We start from the raw sequence: 17,096 nt of genomic DNA on the forward strand, positions 1-17,096 counted from the left end.
AATCACAGAGAGTTAACAGAGAGCAACCAAGGGAGAAAGAAAAACATAACTCTCTAAGAAAACTAACTCTACGGGAAAAATAGAAATTCAAACTAACTGAGATGACTGACCATTGCAAAACAAAGTTTTGGGAATAATTAACAATAGGTCAAAGATGAACATTTTTTAAACTCTCTGAAAGCACTGGAGACAACGAAGACAGCAAGAACTTAAGGTGCCAAAATCTGGGGAAAAGGGGGAACTTAGAGACCGAGACATTTGGTCCTAGTTTTTCCTTCCCAAGTATTTGCTAACCAGAAAGCAGATTCAGAGAAAAGCTGGGGGGGGGGGGGGGGGGTTAAAAGTATTTTAGACAAAGGGATCAAAAGCACGAAGAGAAGGAAAACTGTCCAGAAGATAACCCATAGACAAGGGAGGAAATGGCCTGTGGTGACACTGAAGGAACTTAGAATGGGAAATTAGTGTTAAAAGAATGTTTCTTGGTTAAAACAAATTATATTTCAAGAGCGGCACATTTTAATGGACATGTGTAGAGGCAGAAATACCTGGAGATGAATGATGACACTGTGAAGGTAGATGAAATCTCAGAGATGAAGGAAGGAATCTAAATGCAAGCACTGAACATTAGGGCAAGGAAGAAACAGAGGGGGAATAAAACAACCAACCAGCATCTGTAAAGGTGGAAGACAGATGTTCCCCTGACAGGTACCAAGAAGGATGTCAGGCACGAAGGAATTCCTTCCACCGCAGGCAGTACCAGGGTAAGACGACATTTGACAAACTCACAATTATATTCAAGAATTTCCATACCCCTCTCACAATAACTGACAAAACAAGTAAATCAAAAATTACTTAGGATAGGGAAGCAGATGTAGCTCAAACTACTGGGCACCCACCTACCATATGGGAGGTCCCAGGTTCCCAGCACCTCCTGAAAAAAAACAAAAACACAAACAAACAAGCAAAACAAATGAAAATAACCAACTCAGGGGAGCTGATGGTTCTCAGTGGTTGAGCTCTGGCTTCCCATATACAAGGGTCCAGGGTTCAATCCCCAGCCCCAAGTACCTTAAAAAAAAAAAAAAACAACGGAATTATATGCCATGTTCCCGTGGGATTTTCCTGATATACAAGTTTCACTCAACATAAGAAAATCAATTAATGTAATACACCACATTAACAGAAGGAAGGAAAAATACATGTTGAGCACCTTAATCAGTGAAGAAAAGAAAAAAGAATGAAGGAAAGTGAACAGAGCATGAAAGACCTATGTGAAGTGCTATCAGACATACCAATATACACATTATGGGAATCCCAGAAAGAGAAGTGAAAAAGGGACAGAAAGAATATTTGAAGAAATAATTGCTGAAAACTTTCCAAATATAATGAAAATACACCCATCAAAAAGTGCAAAAGGATTTTCAAAGAACATAAACATTCTAAATTATATATGGAAAAGCAAAAGGCTAGGAATAATTAAGACATTCCTGAAAAAGTAGTTGGAGGACTGGTCCTATCAGGTAAAAAACTTATCAGAGAATTATAATAAGATAATGGAATAACACTACTGGATAAATGGAGAAGTGAGGAGAGGGTCCAGAATTGGTCCTATGGATATACAGAAACTTAAGATAGGACAGCCGGCATTGCGAATCAGGGGGGGAAAGGACTATTTGATAACTACACATTCAAAAACGTAAACAAAACAGACACAAACTCTCACCACGTAAAGATATAATAAAGGGGCAAAATCAAGATGGCGGAATAAGGCCCCATAGGGCCAGGGCCCCATTCTCCCATGGAAGCTTCACGCAACAAGTAAGAACTGGCAAACAGTTAAAGGGCTGCAGTAACAACGCAACCCTGAAACAAGAAAAAGGCAACTTCACTTCCTGTGGGCAGGGTACCGGTCGGGGTCGAGCTGGTTCTCGGTGTCCCCCTTCCCTTCTCTCTCCCTCCCTCAGCTCTCGCAGATTTCCTAACCCTTCCCTAACCCCCTCCTGACTTCGGTGCCACAGGACTGGCCTCCTTTTCCTGTTTCCCTGTCCAGCCCCAGTGTCAGGGAGGGGGCCTTGAGGAGCTAGAGGCACCGCAGTTCAGGAGAGAAAGGACGAGGACCCTCAGGCTTAGCGGCAAGATCCCCGGATCGCCGCCTTGGCAGTGAAGCAGCCGCGGCTCACCTGCTGGGCCACACAAGGCCTCAGCACCACGCCTTACAGCTTTTGCCTTACAGCTATTTCTTCATCAGCGCTTGCAAAGATGGCAAACCAAAGCTTCGCCAGGGAGATACAGCAGACTGGACTGGAACATTTTCGGGTCATACGGGTGCCGTTTGGGGTGTAATTTTGAATAAGGATGCCATCAAGGCAGCTACAGCAACTGCAGATTTCATAGCCAAAGGGTGGGATGCTGTCTCAGGGGACGAATTGTTGACCCTGGCTGATAAACACATTTGTCAAATCTGTGACTTGTACTCGGATAGTAATTACTTATTACTTGTTAACCGGGGTCAGGATACATTGTTATGCAAATATGACTTGAACAAGCCTGAAGGAGACCCTAAGGAGAGGAAATCAGTGGCCACGCCTCTAGTATTAAAAAGGCTCTATGGGCGGTGGACTTGGCCCAGTGGATAGGGCTTCCGTCTACCACATGGGAGGTCCGCGGTTCAAACCCCGGGCCTCCTTGACCCGTCTGGAGCTGGCCCATGCAGAGTGCTGATGCGCGCAAGGAGTGCCATGCCACGCAGGGGTGTCCCCCGCGTAGGGAAGCCCCACGCGCAAGGAGTACGCCCCGTAAGGAAAGCCGCCCAGCGCGAAAGAAGGTGCTGCCTGCCCAGGAATGGCACCGCACACACGAAGAGCTGACACAGCAAGGTGATGCAACGAAAAAAAAGAAACACAGATTCCGGTGCCGCTGACAACAGAAGCTGACAAAGAAGACGACGCAGCAAATAGACACGACGCAGCAAATAGACACAGAGAACAGACAACCAGGGTGGGGGTGGCGGGTGGGGGAAGGGGAGAGAAATAAATAAATAAATCTTAAAAAAACAAACAAAAAAAAAACTGCCCCCTTTGAGATCAAGCTGCTATGACAGAAGTGAAATTTCTAAATTTTATTTTTAAAGTGTCGGTTAGTAGTATGGAATGTATTCCTGAGGGACAGATTTCAGTAATAACTTATGGATGATCTATTGCTTTTCATAGTGCAATAAAGTTTGGAGCCAATTCAATCCTCTGAAGCTCCTGTAACCATCAATTCTACATCTCTTCATCCTGAAAAAGAATTTCTAATTGTAGGTGATAAAGATTTTAAATTTTATACGATTATAATAGTGGAAAGAATTAGAATCCTACAAAGGACACTGTAGCAGTTTGATATTAATGAAAAATTCCAAGAGAAATATTGGTTTATGTTTGTAAACTGGTCTTTTGCTCTGGGCATATTAGACTGTATTGGTTTCAGAGGTTTTACCTTTTTTTTTTTCTCTCCCCTTCCCGCCCCCCCCCCCTCACCCCGGTTGTCTGTTCCCTGTGTCTATTTGCTGCGTCTTCTTTGTCAGCTTCTTTTGTCAGCAGCACGGGAATCTGTGTCTCTTTTTGTTGTGTCATCTTGTTGTGTCAGCTCTCCATATTTTGGGCAGGCTGCACTTTCTTTCGGGCTGGGCGACTCTCCCTACGGGGCGCACTCCTTGCGCGTGGGGCTCCCCTACGCGGAGGACACCCCTGTGTGGCAGGGCACTCCTTACGCGCATCAGCACTGCACATGGGCCAGCTCCACACAGGTCAAGGAGGCCCGGGGTTTGAACCGCGGACCTCCCATGTGGTAGACGGACGCCCTAACCACTGGGCCAAGTCTACCGACCCAAAGGTTTTACTTTTGATTACATAACGATTAAGGCTTTGATTGGGCCACGTCAGTAGAACGTTTAGTCCCTGCCCCCTTGGTGGGCGCGGAGACTCACAGAGAAACTGCACCGCAGAGAAGGGAGGTTAGAGTCTTGAGCTGGAGCCCAGGAAAGTAAACAAAAAGAGAAGTTTGGTTGTGAGGAAAGAAAAGCAAGCCCTGGGAAGAGAGGAATCCTAAGCTCAGAGAGAAGCAAGCCCTGGGAAAAGAGGAACCCTAAGCCAGGGAAGAAGCAAGCCCTGGGAAGAGAGGAACGCAGGAAGCTAGAAGCTGAACTCTGGCAGACACCGGCAGCCATCTTGCTCCAACACATGGTAAAAGATTTTGGTGAGGGAAGAAACTTAACGCTTTATGGCCTGGTATCTGTAAACTCCTACCCCAAATAAATATTTTTTATAAAGACCAACTAATGTCTGGTATTTTGCATCAGCATCCCTTTGGCTGACTAATACAGACACTTTGGTCCTATTCGCTGTGTGAGATTTAGTACCAATGGAAAACTCTGTGCCAGTGATTCTGAAGGTAAAACACTGAGTCTATGGCAAACTGTGGTAGGAAAAACACATAGTCTTTGGAAATGTGTTCTTCCTGAATAAGACAGTGGTAAACTGGCAAAGCCAAAGATCATATTTCCAGAGACAACAGAAGAGGAGGTAGAAGAAAATGCTTCAGAGAATTCAGATTCCACTTGCAGCTCAACTTCTGAAGTTAAAGCCTGAGCATCAGGCATATGCCACAGATAGTATAAGCTTATGGACTAAAACAAGCAAGCAAAGAAAAGCATCAGCATTCCAGAGTTACTCTCTGCTTAAGGCAAACATGGGCAGTAAATAATGGGGAATGTGAATTAGCTCCAGTGCTGGAATGAACTAACTTGGTGTTACTTATAAATGAAAACTCAAGAAGTATCAGAAGGTAGGTGGAGTAATGCTCTTGTAGTAACAACCAGCCTACTGCCTTTTTGAATGAATATGTGCAAGTCAACACCCAATTTCTCTTATTACAGTAAGATTTCTTGTAGCTGCTATGTTCTTATGGAGAAAAACTATAATGGCCTATTTTTCCGACATTTCCCTTAAAGGAGGAAAGTCTTATTTGCTTTAGACATAAAGAAGATGGAATACATGATAAAGTAACTGGTTTGATTTCTCTTTCATTGTATACTGCTTCTGAACACCAAACAAAAACAACAAAATCTTCTGGTGTCCTCCAGCTCAGCACAAAGCAAGCCCACTCCCAGTAGAGTGCCTGGTCCCAGTTCCAGAAGAAGCAGAATAACTCTTGTGCACATACTAGAGTACAGATGGTCTATGCCAATGTGTATGACTGATGGAAGCCTAAAAGACTGAAGCAGGACACTTGTTGCAGGCTCACCATACAAGAACTTAGCATGCACACTGAAGCAGCTCACAGGCAGCTAAATAGGTGTATTAGTCAGCCAAAGGGGTACTGATGCAAAATACCAGAAATCTGTTGGTTTTTTTTATAAAGGTATTTATTTGGGATGAAATCTTTATTTTTTTTATTTCCCTCCCCTGAGATGGCTCCCTCATCTGTCTGCTTGTTGTCGGCTCGTCTTCTTTAGAAGGCACCAGGAACTAAACCTGGAACCTCTCAAGTGGGAGGTGAGTGCCCAACCACTTGAGCCACTTCCGCTCCCTGCTAGTTGTGTTGTCTGCTGGTTGCGATGACTGCAGCATCTGCTGGTTGTGGTGGTTGTGTCTACTGGTTGCAGCCGTTGCAGTGTCTGCTGGTTATAGCATATGTCATCTTTAGGAGGTACCAGAAACTGGACTGGGGACCTCCCATGTGGGAGGCAGGCACCCAATTGCTTGAGCCACATCCCCTTGGGGTAAAATCTTACAGTTACAAGTCCCTAAAGAGTCCAACTCAAGATTGCTTCCTCACCAAAGTCACCTGCCACATGTTGTGGCAAGACGGCGGGTAATCTCTGCAAGGGTTCAGCCTTCCTCTCTCTCAGATAAAAACCAGCACAGGGCTTGTTTCTGGGCTCAGTCGCAAAGTGTCAGGTGAATGGCTCATCTCTCTTCCTGGGCCGCAGGATCAAAGTTCTCTCTCTGCCGTGTCTATGGAGCTCTCTCTCTTCTTGTGTCTTCATCTATGAGTGCCTGTTTATATCAGCCCACCAAGGGAGCAGGGACTCAACTATGAATCAGGCCTTACTGATGTGGTCCAATCAAAGCCCTAATCTTAGCAAGTAATTTAATCAAGATATGTCAGCTAAATCTAATGCATCAAAGAGGATCACACCCAGAGGAACAGACCAGTTTACAAACATGATCTCTCTTTTGGGGATTCATAAACAATCTCAAACTGCCATAGTCAGTATAAGAAACAATCAAATCAAAAAGTGGCATGGGGCAAAGGGATAACAAATTTAAAATATAAAACACCTGGGTCCAGCAGGAAAGACTATTTCTACAGAGAAGAGGGGCCATTCAGATCCATGACATGCCATACTAAGAAAATGGAAGAATATGTCCAAGCAAAGTAATATATCAAAGCCCCAGATGAGACATAGGATTTGAGAAAACTAACCAACAAGAATCACACAAATCTCCAAAATCAAATTAATTAGGTGAAAGGCAATATGACTAGAGAGATAAAGGACCTTAAGAGAGGGAAGCGGATCTGGCTCAATGAATAGAGCGTCTGCCTACCACATGGGAGGTCCAGGGTTTAAATCCAGGGCCTCCTGAACTGTGTGATGAACTGGCCCACGCGCAGTGCTGATGTATGCAAGGAAGTGCCGTGCCACTCATGGGTGCGCCTTGCATGGGAGAGCCCCACGCGCAAAGAGTGCGCCCCATAACGAGAGCCGCCCAGTGCAAAAAAAGTGCAGCCTACCCAGGAGTGGCGACGCACACATGGAGAGCTGACGCAGCAAGAAGACACAACAAAAAGAGACACGGATTACCCATGCCGCTGACAAGGATACAAGTGGACACAGAAGAATACACAGCAAATGGACACAGAGAGCAGACAACTGGGGGAGCAGGGAAGGGGAGAGAAATAAATAAAAAATAAATCTTTAAAAAAAGAAGACATTAAGAGGACACTGAGCAAACACAAAGAAGAATCTGAAAACCTGAATAACTTATGGGAATGAAAGACTCAATAGGTGAAATCAAAACCACAGAGGCATACAAAAGCCAACTTGAACTAATAGAAGAAAAAATAAGTGATGCAGAAGAGAGAACAGCTGAAATTTTGGAGAAAAGAATGGAAAAAATTCAGCAGGGGTTCAGAGAGGTGAATGATAATCCGAAACCTAACAACATACATGTCATCAAAGTTGCAGAAGGAGGAAAGAAGGGAAAAGGGGAAGAAAGAATATTTGAGGAAATAATGGCTGAAAATTTCCCAACTCTCACGAAAGAAATGAATTCACATGTTCAAGAAGCACAGCATACCCCCATCAGAATAAATCCAAATAGGCCTACTCCAAGACACATACTCTTAGAATGTTAAACACCAAAGATAAAGAGAAAATTCTGAAAGCATCAAGGAAGAAAAGCAAACCATCACATATAAGGGATACCCAATAAGACTAACTGTGGATTTCCCATCAGAAACCATGGACACACATACACACACACACAAAGAAAACAACAACATGATGTATTTAGGATACTGAAAGAGAAAAACTGCCAGCCGAGAATTCTCTATCCAACAATATTGTCCTTCAAATATGAAAGTGAATTTAAAATAGTCACAAATAAACAGAAACTAAGAGATTTCATAAAAAAGAATCTGGCTTTGCAGGAATATTAATGGAAGCCTTAAAATCCAAAAGACAAATGCACGAAAAAGAGGCTTGGAGGAGAATATAGAAGGTAAAACTCTCAGAAAGGATAACCAAGAGTAAAAACACAGATGAAAATAAAGATATGATATATGAAAACCAAAGAATAAAATGGTGGAAGTAAATAACGCATTTACAGTAATATCAATGAGTGTGAATGGATTAAACTCCCCAATCAAAAGATATAGACTGACAGAATGGGTTAAAAAAAGAAACCATGAATCATCCATATGCTGTCTATAAGAGATTCACCTTAGACCCAGGGATACAAATGGGCTGAAAGTGAAAGGCTGGAAAAAGATATTCCATGCAAACGGTAACCAAAAAACAGCAGCAGTAGCTAAACTAATATCAGACAAAACAGATTTTAAATGCGAAAAAGTTTTAAGAGTTGCAGAAGGCCATTATATATTAATAAAAGAGACAATCTATCAGGAAGAAATAACAACCATAAATATCTATACACCTAACCAGGGTGCCCCAAAATATATGAAGCAAACTGGTAAATCTGAAGGGAGAAACAGACATCTCTACAATAATATTTGGAGAGTTCAACACTCAATTCACGTAAATAGATAGAACTAGACAGGCGATCAACAGGGAAACACAGAACCTGACCACTTTGATAAATGAGCTATCCTAACAGACATATACAGAACATTGCAACCCAAATCAGTGGGTAGACATTCTTCTCAAGTGCTCATGGATCTTTCTCCAGAATAACCATATGGGCTACAAAGCAGGTCTCAATAAATATAAAAAGTTTGAAATTATACAAAGCACCTTCTCAGATCATAATGTAATGACAATGGAAATCAATCATAGACTGATTTCACAGGGGAAAATTTGCAAATGTATGGAGGCTAAACAACACACCTAATCAATCAGTGGGTCAAAGAAGAAACTGTAAGAGAAATAAATATCTCGAAACAAACGAGAACAAGAACACAACTTATCAAAATTTATGGGACGTAGTGGATGTGGTTCAAGCAGTTTGAGGGCCTGCTTCCCACATGGGAGGTCCCAGATTTAGTCCCCAGTTCTCCTAAAAAAAAATCCAAAAAACAAAAAAACAACAACAGCAAGCAAAGAAAGGAAAAAAACAACTGAGGAGCCAATGTGGCTCAGTGTTTGAGAGCTGGCTTCCCACATATGAGGTCCTGGGTTCAATCCCTGGTCCAGTACCACACACACACACAAAAAAACCTTACAGGATATAAGAAAGGCAATACTAAGAAATAAGAGAGATATTTAATGACTTAAACACCTATATTAAAAAAGAAGCAAAAATCAAAGACCTAAGTAATCATCTGAAGGAACTAGAAAAAGAACAGCAAACCAATCCCAAAGCAAACAGAAGGAAATAATAAAGATTAGAGCAGAAATAAATGAAATTGAGAACAAAAAAAAAAAAAAAAAAATCAAAAGCTGGTTTTTTGAGATCAATAAAATTGACAAAGCCCTAGCTAGACTGACAAAGAAAAGAGAGAGGATGCAAATGAATAAAATTAGAAATAAGAGGGATCTTTTTCCATAGAAATAAGATCCTCAGAAATCAAAAGGGTCATAAGAGGGTATCATGAGAAACTGTATGCCAACTAGACAACCTAGATGAAATGGACAAATTCCTAGAATTGCACAAACAGCCTACATTGATTCTTTAAGAACTATAAAAACTCAACAAACTAACCCTATTTAAAGAGATTGAATCAGTCATCAAAAATCTCCCAACAAAGAAAAGTCCAGGACCAGATGGCTTCACAGGTGACTTCTACCAAGCATTTCAAGAATTAACACCAATCTTGTTTAAACTCTTCCAAAAAACTGAAGAGGAAGGAAAATTACCCAACACATTTTATGAAACCAACATCACCCTAATACTGAAGCTAGATAAAGATACTATAAGTAAAGAAAATTATAGACCAATCTTCAAATGAACAAAGATGCAAAAATTCTCAACAAAAAACTTGTAAATAGCATCCAACAGCATATTAAAAGAATCCCAAGTAGGATTTATTTCTGGTATGCAAGGGTGGCTCAACAAAAGAAAATTAACGTAATACACCACATTAACAAATTGAAGGAAAAAAACCATATGCTCCTCTCAATCATCAAAATGCCTTTTGTTGAAAAGGCATTCAACAAAAGCCAGCATCCTTTCTTGATATTAACACCTCAAAAGACAGGAATAGAAGGAAAGTTCTTCAATATGATAAAAAGCATATGTAAAAAACCCACACCAACATCATGCTCAATGGGAAAAGATTGAAAGCTCTCCCTCAAAGATCAGGAACAAGACAAGGACATCCACTGTCACCACTATTATTCAACATTGCACTAGAAGGTCTACCCAGAGCAATTAGACCAGAAAATAAATAAATAAAATGCATCCAAATAGGAAAAGAGGAAGTAAAACTCACTATTCGCAGATGACATAATCCTATATTTAGAAAATTCTGAAATGTCTATGACAAAGCTACTTGAGCTAATAAACATGTTCAGCAAAGTAGCAGGATACAACTTCAGTATCCAAAAATCAGTAATGTTTTCGTACACTAGTACTGAACAATCCGAGGAAGAAATCGGGGGAAAACATTCCATTTATAACAGCAACAAAAGACTCAAATACCTAGGAATCAATTTAACCACAACGTACAAGACCTATATTCAGGAAACTAGAAAACACTGCTAAAAGAAGACCTAAACAAATGGAATGACATTCCCTGTTCATGGATTGAAAGACTTGGAAGATGTCAATACTACTCAAACTGATTTATAGATTCAATGCAATACCAATCAAAATTCCAACAGCCTACTTTACAGAAACAGGAAAGGCAATTACCACATTTATTTAGAAGGGAAAAAGCACCCAAATAGCTAAAAATATCCTAAAAAAGAAGAGCAATATGAAGGACTTCACTGATTTACCTTGAAATATATTACAAAGCTACAGTGGTCACAACAGCAAGGTATTGGCATAAAGATAGACCCATTGATTAGTGGAATAGAATAGAGAGTTCAGAAATAGACCCTTACCTCTACAGTCAACTGGTTTTTGACAAACATACCAGGCCCATGTTACTGGGACAAAACAGTCTCTTCAACAATGGTGCTGGGAGAACTAGATATCCATAACCAGAAAATGAAAGAGGATTCCTATCTCACTCCCTACATAACAATCAACTCAAAATCAATCAAAAACCTAAATGTAAAAGCCAGAACCATAAAACTAAGAAGAAAACGTAGGGAAACATCTTTAAGATCTTGTAGTAGGTTGTGGTTTCTTGGACATTATGCCAAAAGCACAAGCAACAAAAGAACAAATAGATAAATGGGACCTCCACAAAATTAAACACTTTTACACCTCAAAGGACTTTGTCAAAAGGGTGAAAAGACTCCATGGGAGAAAATATTTGGAAATCACATATCCGATAAGGGTTTAATATCCATAATATATAGAGATGCTACAACTCAACAAATAAAAAGACGAAACACCTGATTAAAAAATGGGCAAAAGGCGGCAGACTTGGCCCGTGGTTAGGGCGTCCGTGTACCACATGGGAAGTCCGCGGTTCAAACCCCAGGCCTCCTTGACCCGTGTGGAGCTGGTCCATGTGCAGTGCTGATGTGCGCAAAGAGTGCCCTGCCACACAGGGGTGTCCCCGCATAGGGGAGCCCCACACGCAAGGAGTGCACCCTGTAAGGAGAGCCACCCAGCGCGAAATAAAGTGCAGCCTGCCCAGGAATGGCGCCGCACACACACAGAGCTGACGCAACAAGATGACTCAACAAAAAGAAACACAGATACCCGTGCCGCTGACAACAACAGAAGTGGACAAAGAAGACGCAGCAAACAGACACAGAGAACAGACAACCGGGGTGGGGGGTGGGGAAGGGGAGAGAAATAAATAAATCTTTTTTTTAAAAATGGGCAAAAGATTTGATAGACATTTGTTCAAAGAAGAAATACAAAGAAAAAAACAAACATGAAAAAAAAGTTCACACTAGCGATTAGGGGAATGCAAATCAAAGCTACAATAAGATATCATTTTACACTTATTAGGATGGCCACTATTAAAAAGACAGAAAACTGCAAGTGTTGGAAAGGGTCTAGAGAGATATTTGCTGTTGGTGAGCCACTGTGGAACACTTTGTTAGTTCCTAAGGAAATTGAATATGATTTGCCACATGACCTAGCATTACTACTACTAGGTATATACCCAGAAGAACTGAGAGCAGTGACACAAATAAATATCTGCAAACTGATGTTCAAGGCAGTGTTATTCGCAATTGCAAAAAGATGGAAACATCCCAGGTGTCCATCAACCAAAGAAGGGATAAACAACTGGTGGTATATACATATGATGCAGTATTATGCAGCTGTTAAGAAGAAATGAAGTCATGAAGCATATGACAAGATGGATGAACCTGGAGGACATTACATTGAGTCAAGCAAGCCAGACACAAAAGGACAAATAACTGTTTGGTTATGCTAATATGTACTAAATATATTATATAAACTCATGGAGTTCATACTTAGAATATAGATCACCAGAATATAGAAATAGGTTAGAGAATGGAAAGCTGAGGGTTAATCAGTACAATATTGGTAAAATGGTTTTTCATAAAGCTTTGGAAATGAATAGAACTGGTGAAAGCACATCATAGTGTTTGCAGCTAGCAGTGCCAATATATGGGTATGACAGTAGTTGAAAGGGAAAGTCTAAGGTCATGTATATTACTAGAAGAAAAGCTAAAAAATGTAACATGGGACTGTATAGCATAGCAAAACCACATGTGAAATATGAATATGGGTAATATTGCACATATTAGACTGTTTTTCTTTGAAACTGAACAAATGGACGTTAATGCTACAAGATGTTAATTTTAGGCAAAAACACAACCAAAGCAAAATATGAAGGGACTGTTGAATTGAATTACACTTCAATGATGATGTAAAATAGTAATAAATAATCCAAAGTGAACAGTTCAAATTAGCAAGAACACTGTCTGAAATTACCCTTAAAATTCGGTACTAGAAAGCAAAAGGAAACTCCTAATGAAAACAGCCCTTTTTGACAGATAGGCAGCAAAAAGGAGTGTTTACCCTGATAAGGTGTGCTCCGATGCTGAGTCAAGTTAGCTTAGTCATTTTAAGCTTAGTACATGTCAAGCCTCCCTAAAGAAGAAAATATTATATTGCATGTAAGAAAAAGAGTGGGTATGGAACGTATATAAAATTATAAAAGGAAAAACTCGGAGTTCGGATAGAGGAATAACGTCATGATACCTACACTCTGGCTCTCCGGCATGTTAAAAATAAATAGGGAGGGCTCTGATTTCTGGATTAGAAGGGAGACTGGAGTCCACAGTTCCCCCAGTGACTGCACATGCCACTCTGGAGCCATATCCTATGTGTGTCAGTGGCTACAGCAATACAATTGTGCTCAAACAGTAATGTCATACATGCAGAGCTTTATACACTTAACATTTTTAAACTGAAATGGAGAAAGAAAAAAATAAAAGCCCTGACATACTGTAAAACCAGACACTACAGAGGCCATCAGGTCTATTACAGAATAAGACTATACATTAGAAAATTCAGGAGAAAATAATTAAAATGTGATCTGAAAACAATATCTATGGTTTTAGATGCTTAAATACCAAAGCACAAAATACAGACTACAGAGTAAATTTGAGATTTTACCCTAACGAAGTAAACACAAAGTCATCTGCTTCACAGAATATAATGTTCATATATTATATTCAGCATTTTTTAATTCATACAGCACTTTTGAATTTAACAGTGCTTTAACACACATTATACCACTTGATCTCTGCAACCATCCTATGAGGTAAGCAAGGCAGTTCTGAGGAAACGGGCTCAGATGTTAAACATCAAAGCTAACTACGTTTGAGCTGGGACTCCACCCCGTTTTCACTCCAAAACCAATATACCAAGTAATTAAGAAAGAAAAAGAAATCCAGAGTAACACAATGGAAAAATCCTTTCTTAAGGGAACAATTTCTATTATTCAGGAATATAAAGAACATCCAGCCAGAGAGATGAAATAATTCTTCATGCAGAACTCAAATTTGTTTTGGAGATAATCCTCTTTTCTGTTAAAAGCAAAATTTGGATATATCCTTGTCTTGCTGAGAAACTGAAGCTAGAAGCAGAAAAGAAGGAAACTACTACTATTCTGGACCAATACATATAAAGGTAATCTCGCCGCTCCCTTTTCCAAGTTCCTTAGTGCGTCCCCATCCTCTGCTTCTGGCTTCAGTTCCCGAGGGCTGCCTAAGTGGCATTCCCTCCTGGCCAGGGGTGACTAACCCCCACAAGCCTGTCTGTTCCCTTTCTTCCACAACAGCAGCCAACAGTGAAGATCTGGTGCAGTCCCACTCCCAGAAAGGGACCCCAAATCCTCAACACAGTCCTCAAGGCAGCCGCCCCCAAATGGTTTCCAGACACGGGAGGTGGCACGGAGATGAAATCTACCTGCCGTCCTTGAGGGAGCCCCCACACACCTCTCTAGCTTCTTTTCTCACCACACCTCTGACTCCACCTTTGTCCTGGGCACACTGACCACTTCCCCAAGTAGGCCGTGGTCTACCGCTACCACAGACAGCGTTCTCCCTGCCAGAACACCCTGGCCAGCCCTTCATCCCCTGCCTGACTTCAGCTCACCTTCCGGAGCGCAGGGGCCTCTTGCCGAGCAGGCCCTCTAGTGCACGCTGGAACTCTCTCCGCTACCATGCAGCGTGGCACTCCCACGGCACCGATTATGCTCTGTGGCAATCCCTTGGCTACCTGCCTGCCTCCTCCACAAATCTGGGGCTCCTTCAGAGCTGAACACAACCTTGGATGTCCAGTTCCCCACTGCCGACAACAGTAACTGCCGGAGTTAAGTACTGAATGTGTGCTCAACAAATGAACAAACAAGATCTATTTGTTTATGGGGGAAAAAATTCTCTGAAGGAACACAAGAAGCTTAATAACAAAGGTTACGTGTTCTGGCAGGGGAGGAGAACTGAAGAATGGGGGGAAGGTGGGGACTTAACTACACACGTTTTTAAACTTTAAAATTTTACAACAGTATGAATCGGGAGCAGACATGGCTCAAGTGGTTGAGCGCCTGCTTCCCACATGGGAGGTCCCAGGTTCGGTTTCTGGTGCCTCCTAAAGAAAAGAGAAACAAACAACAAGCAAACAAATGTACAAACCAACTCAGGGGAGCCAATGTGGCTCAGTGGTTGAGCACCGGTTTCCCACATACAATGCCTCAGGCTCAACCCCCAAGCCCTGGTACCTCGAAAAAACAAAACAAACAAAACAGAAACAATACGAACATGTCATCTGTTCAAAATCAAATTAAAACAAAAAAACTGCTTGTGAGGTGGAGAGCAAGAAAGCAAGAGAGTTCATGAACACCGCAAGAGTGAAACCTGTAGGAAGTAGAGAGCAAGGAAGGCCAGGCAGGCTACTGTAGGCCAAGGCCTGGCTGACAGAGGAGGGGCAAATGGAAAGGCTAATTCTTACCATGTGATCATAAATCAACTTAAAGAGAACAGACAGGGCCTTCAGCGTAGAACGCCGCACTCTTGGGAGCTTGCTGATGCTCCTCCCTGCAATAGTAACAAGCCACGGGCGGATGAACCAAGGCTGAGAAAATACTCTAAGGGTAAGAAGGGTTTCATTTGGTTCTAACACAATTATGGGGAGTATGCCAAACCATGTCCAAAAAAAGACAAAATATCTTAATTTATTGCATGAATTAACACCAGAATATTTTAATAAAATCAAAAAGTTATTTATTTTCTAGTCCCTCCAACTCAACTCTTTGGCTCACAATTAAACTTGGCATAAATCAAGTTTAAGTACTCTTTGGCTCACAATTAAATGCAGCATAAATTAAGTTTAAGTACAGATTTTGTTAGTAAGAATGGAAAAGAAGAAAATAAGCAGTATGTAGTAAGTAAGCTAATTTGGGGGGGGCCCCCAGACAATAGAGGAATTCAAAATAAATAACCATAACAAAGGGCTTCATCATTTCCATGTGTGACAGACTGAACTGTGACCCCCATAAAGACACGTTAGGCCATACTGGAGCAGGGCAGACCCTAATCCTATATGACTAGGGTCCTTAAAAGCAAAAGAAATTTGGACAAGGAAGAAACCACAGGAGACAGAAAGGACAGACTGTCATGTGTTGGAGGCAGAGACTGACTGCCAGCAAGCAGTAGGACATGACCCCAGGGATGAGCCTCCCTGGCACTGAGGGATTACTACCAAGCGCCAACAAGCAATGCATTTGGAAAAAGACCTTGACCAAGAGGGGGAGATATTAAATACAAATGAGTTTTCACGACTAAGAGATTTCAACGTGAGTCGAGAGGTCATTCAAGAGGTTACGCATATACACGTCTCAGGAGGATCTCACTGACTGCACAGTAAACAGTGCCTCAAGGAGGGCTGCTCCTGAGGGCTCCAGAAATATCTGGACACTATAGGCAGGGCGGACAACCCCAGGAAATCAGCACCCCAATGGTGGGCCTCACCTTGGAATATATGACAACCCATTTCCCCAATCTGTTCATAAGCCGGTTGAGCCCTGAATTTCAGCAGAGTTGCAGCTAATACCTACTCTCCAGGACATCAGACTCACCCAGGACTAACAAAAGGATGATGATGGAAAATGCCCATCCCCCGCCCCCCCAAAAAAGAGAGTATCTACAACTGCAAGCAAAGATAGTTCCATCCATTTGCCCCATGGAATCTAAGCGCCCTCTCAACTGGAAGCAAAATGGACATCACCATCCCAAAATCCTCAAGATCGAGTAATGAACAAACATTAAGGGAGGAATACAACTATGGACCAAAGTAGACTTATTATTATTCTACTAATGGAAAGACTTGTAACATTGATATAAAGACAGTAGTCACCAGAGGTTCTGAGGAGAGGGAAAGGGAAGAACAGGTACAACACATGGGGCATTTGGGGGACACTGGAATTGTTCGGCATGATGTTGCAATGATGGATACAGGCCATTATACATTTTGTCAAAACCTAAAAAAAAGAATGCTACAGACTTCAGAAAAGGTCTGATGGTCTGTCTCCACAATGTGAGCCAATAAACCCGAAAATTTTCCTGCATTCCTAACCTGCACTCCCTACAAGGGCATGTGGGCTTCTGCAGCGCAGTTAACCTTTATTCCATACCTGTGCCCTACTAGAACCAGAGACATCACAATGAGCAGTCCTCCTGGCTCACAGCACACTGTCTGGAAGGGGAACACTGATCAGAAGGACAGGTGCTATGAGAGAGTGAAGAGCAAGGAGTTGCACAAAAGGCAAGG

The 17,096-nt window shown here is 41.7% G+C and overlaps 1 protein-coding gene and 1 pseudogene across 7 annotated transcripts in view; one reads left to right on the forward strand and one right to left on the reverse strand.

The window, feature by feature from the left end:
- TFDP1 (transcription factor Dp-1) overlaps positions 1-17,096 on the reverse strand; it is a 98,132-nt gene that overhangs the window by 33,600 nt on the left and 47,436 nt on the right. The window lies entirely within an intron of this gene.
- LOC139436569 (serine-threonine kinase receptor-associated protein-like) lies at positions 718-4,628 on the forward strand (annotated as a pseudogene).

The sequence above is a fragment of the Dasypus novemcinctus genome, chromosome 15 (assembly GCF_030445035.2).
Source record: "Dasypus novemcinctus isolate mDasNov1 chromosome 15, mDasNov1.1.hap2, whole genome shotgun sequence".
NCBI classification, from domain to species: Eukaryota; Metazoa; Chordata; class Mammalia; order Cingulata; family Dasypodidae; genus Dasypus; species Dasypus novemcinctus.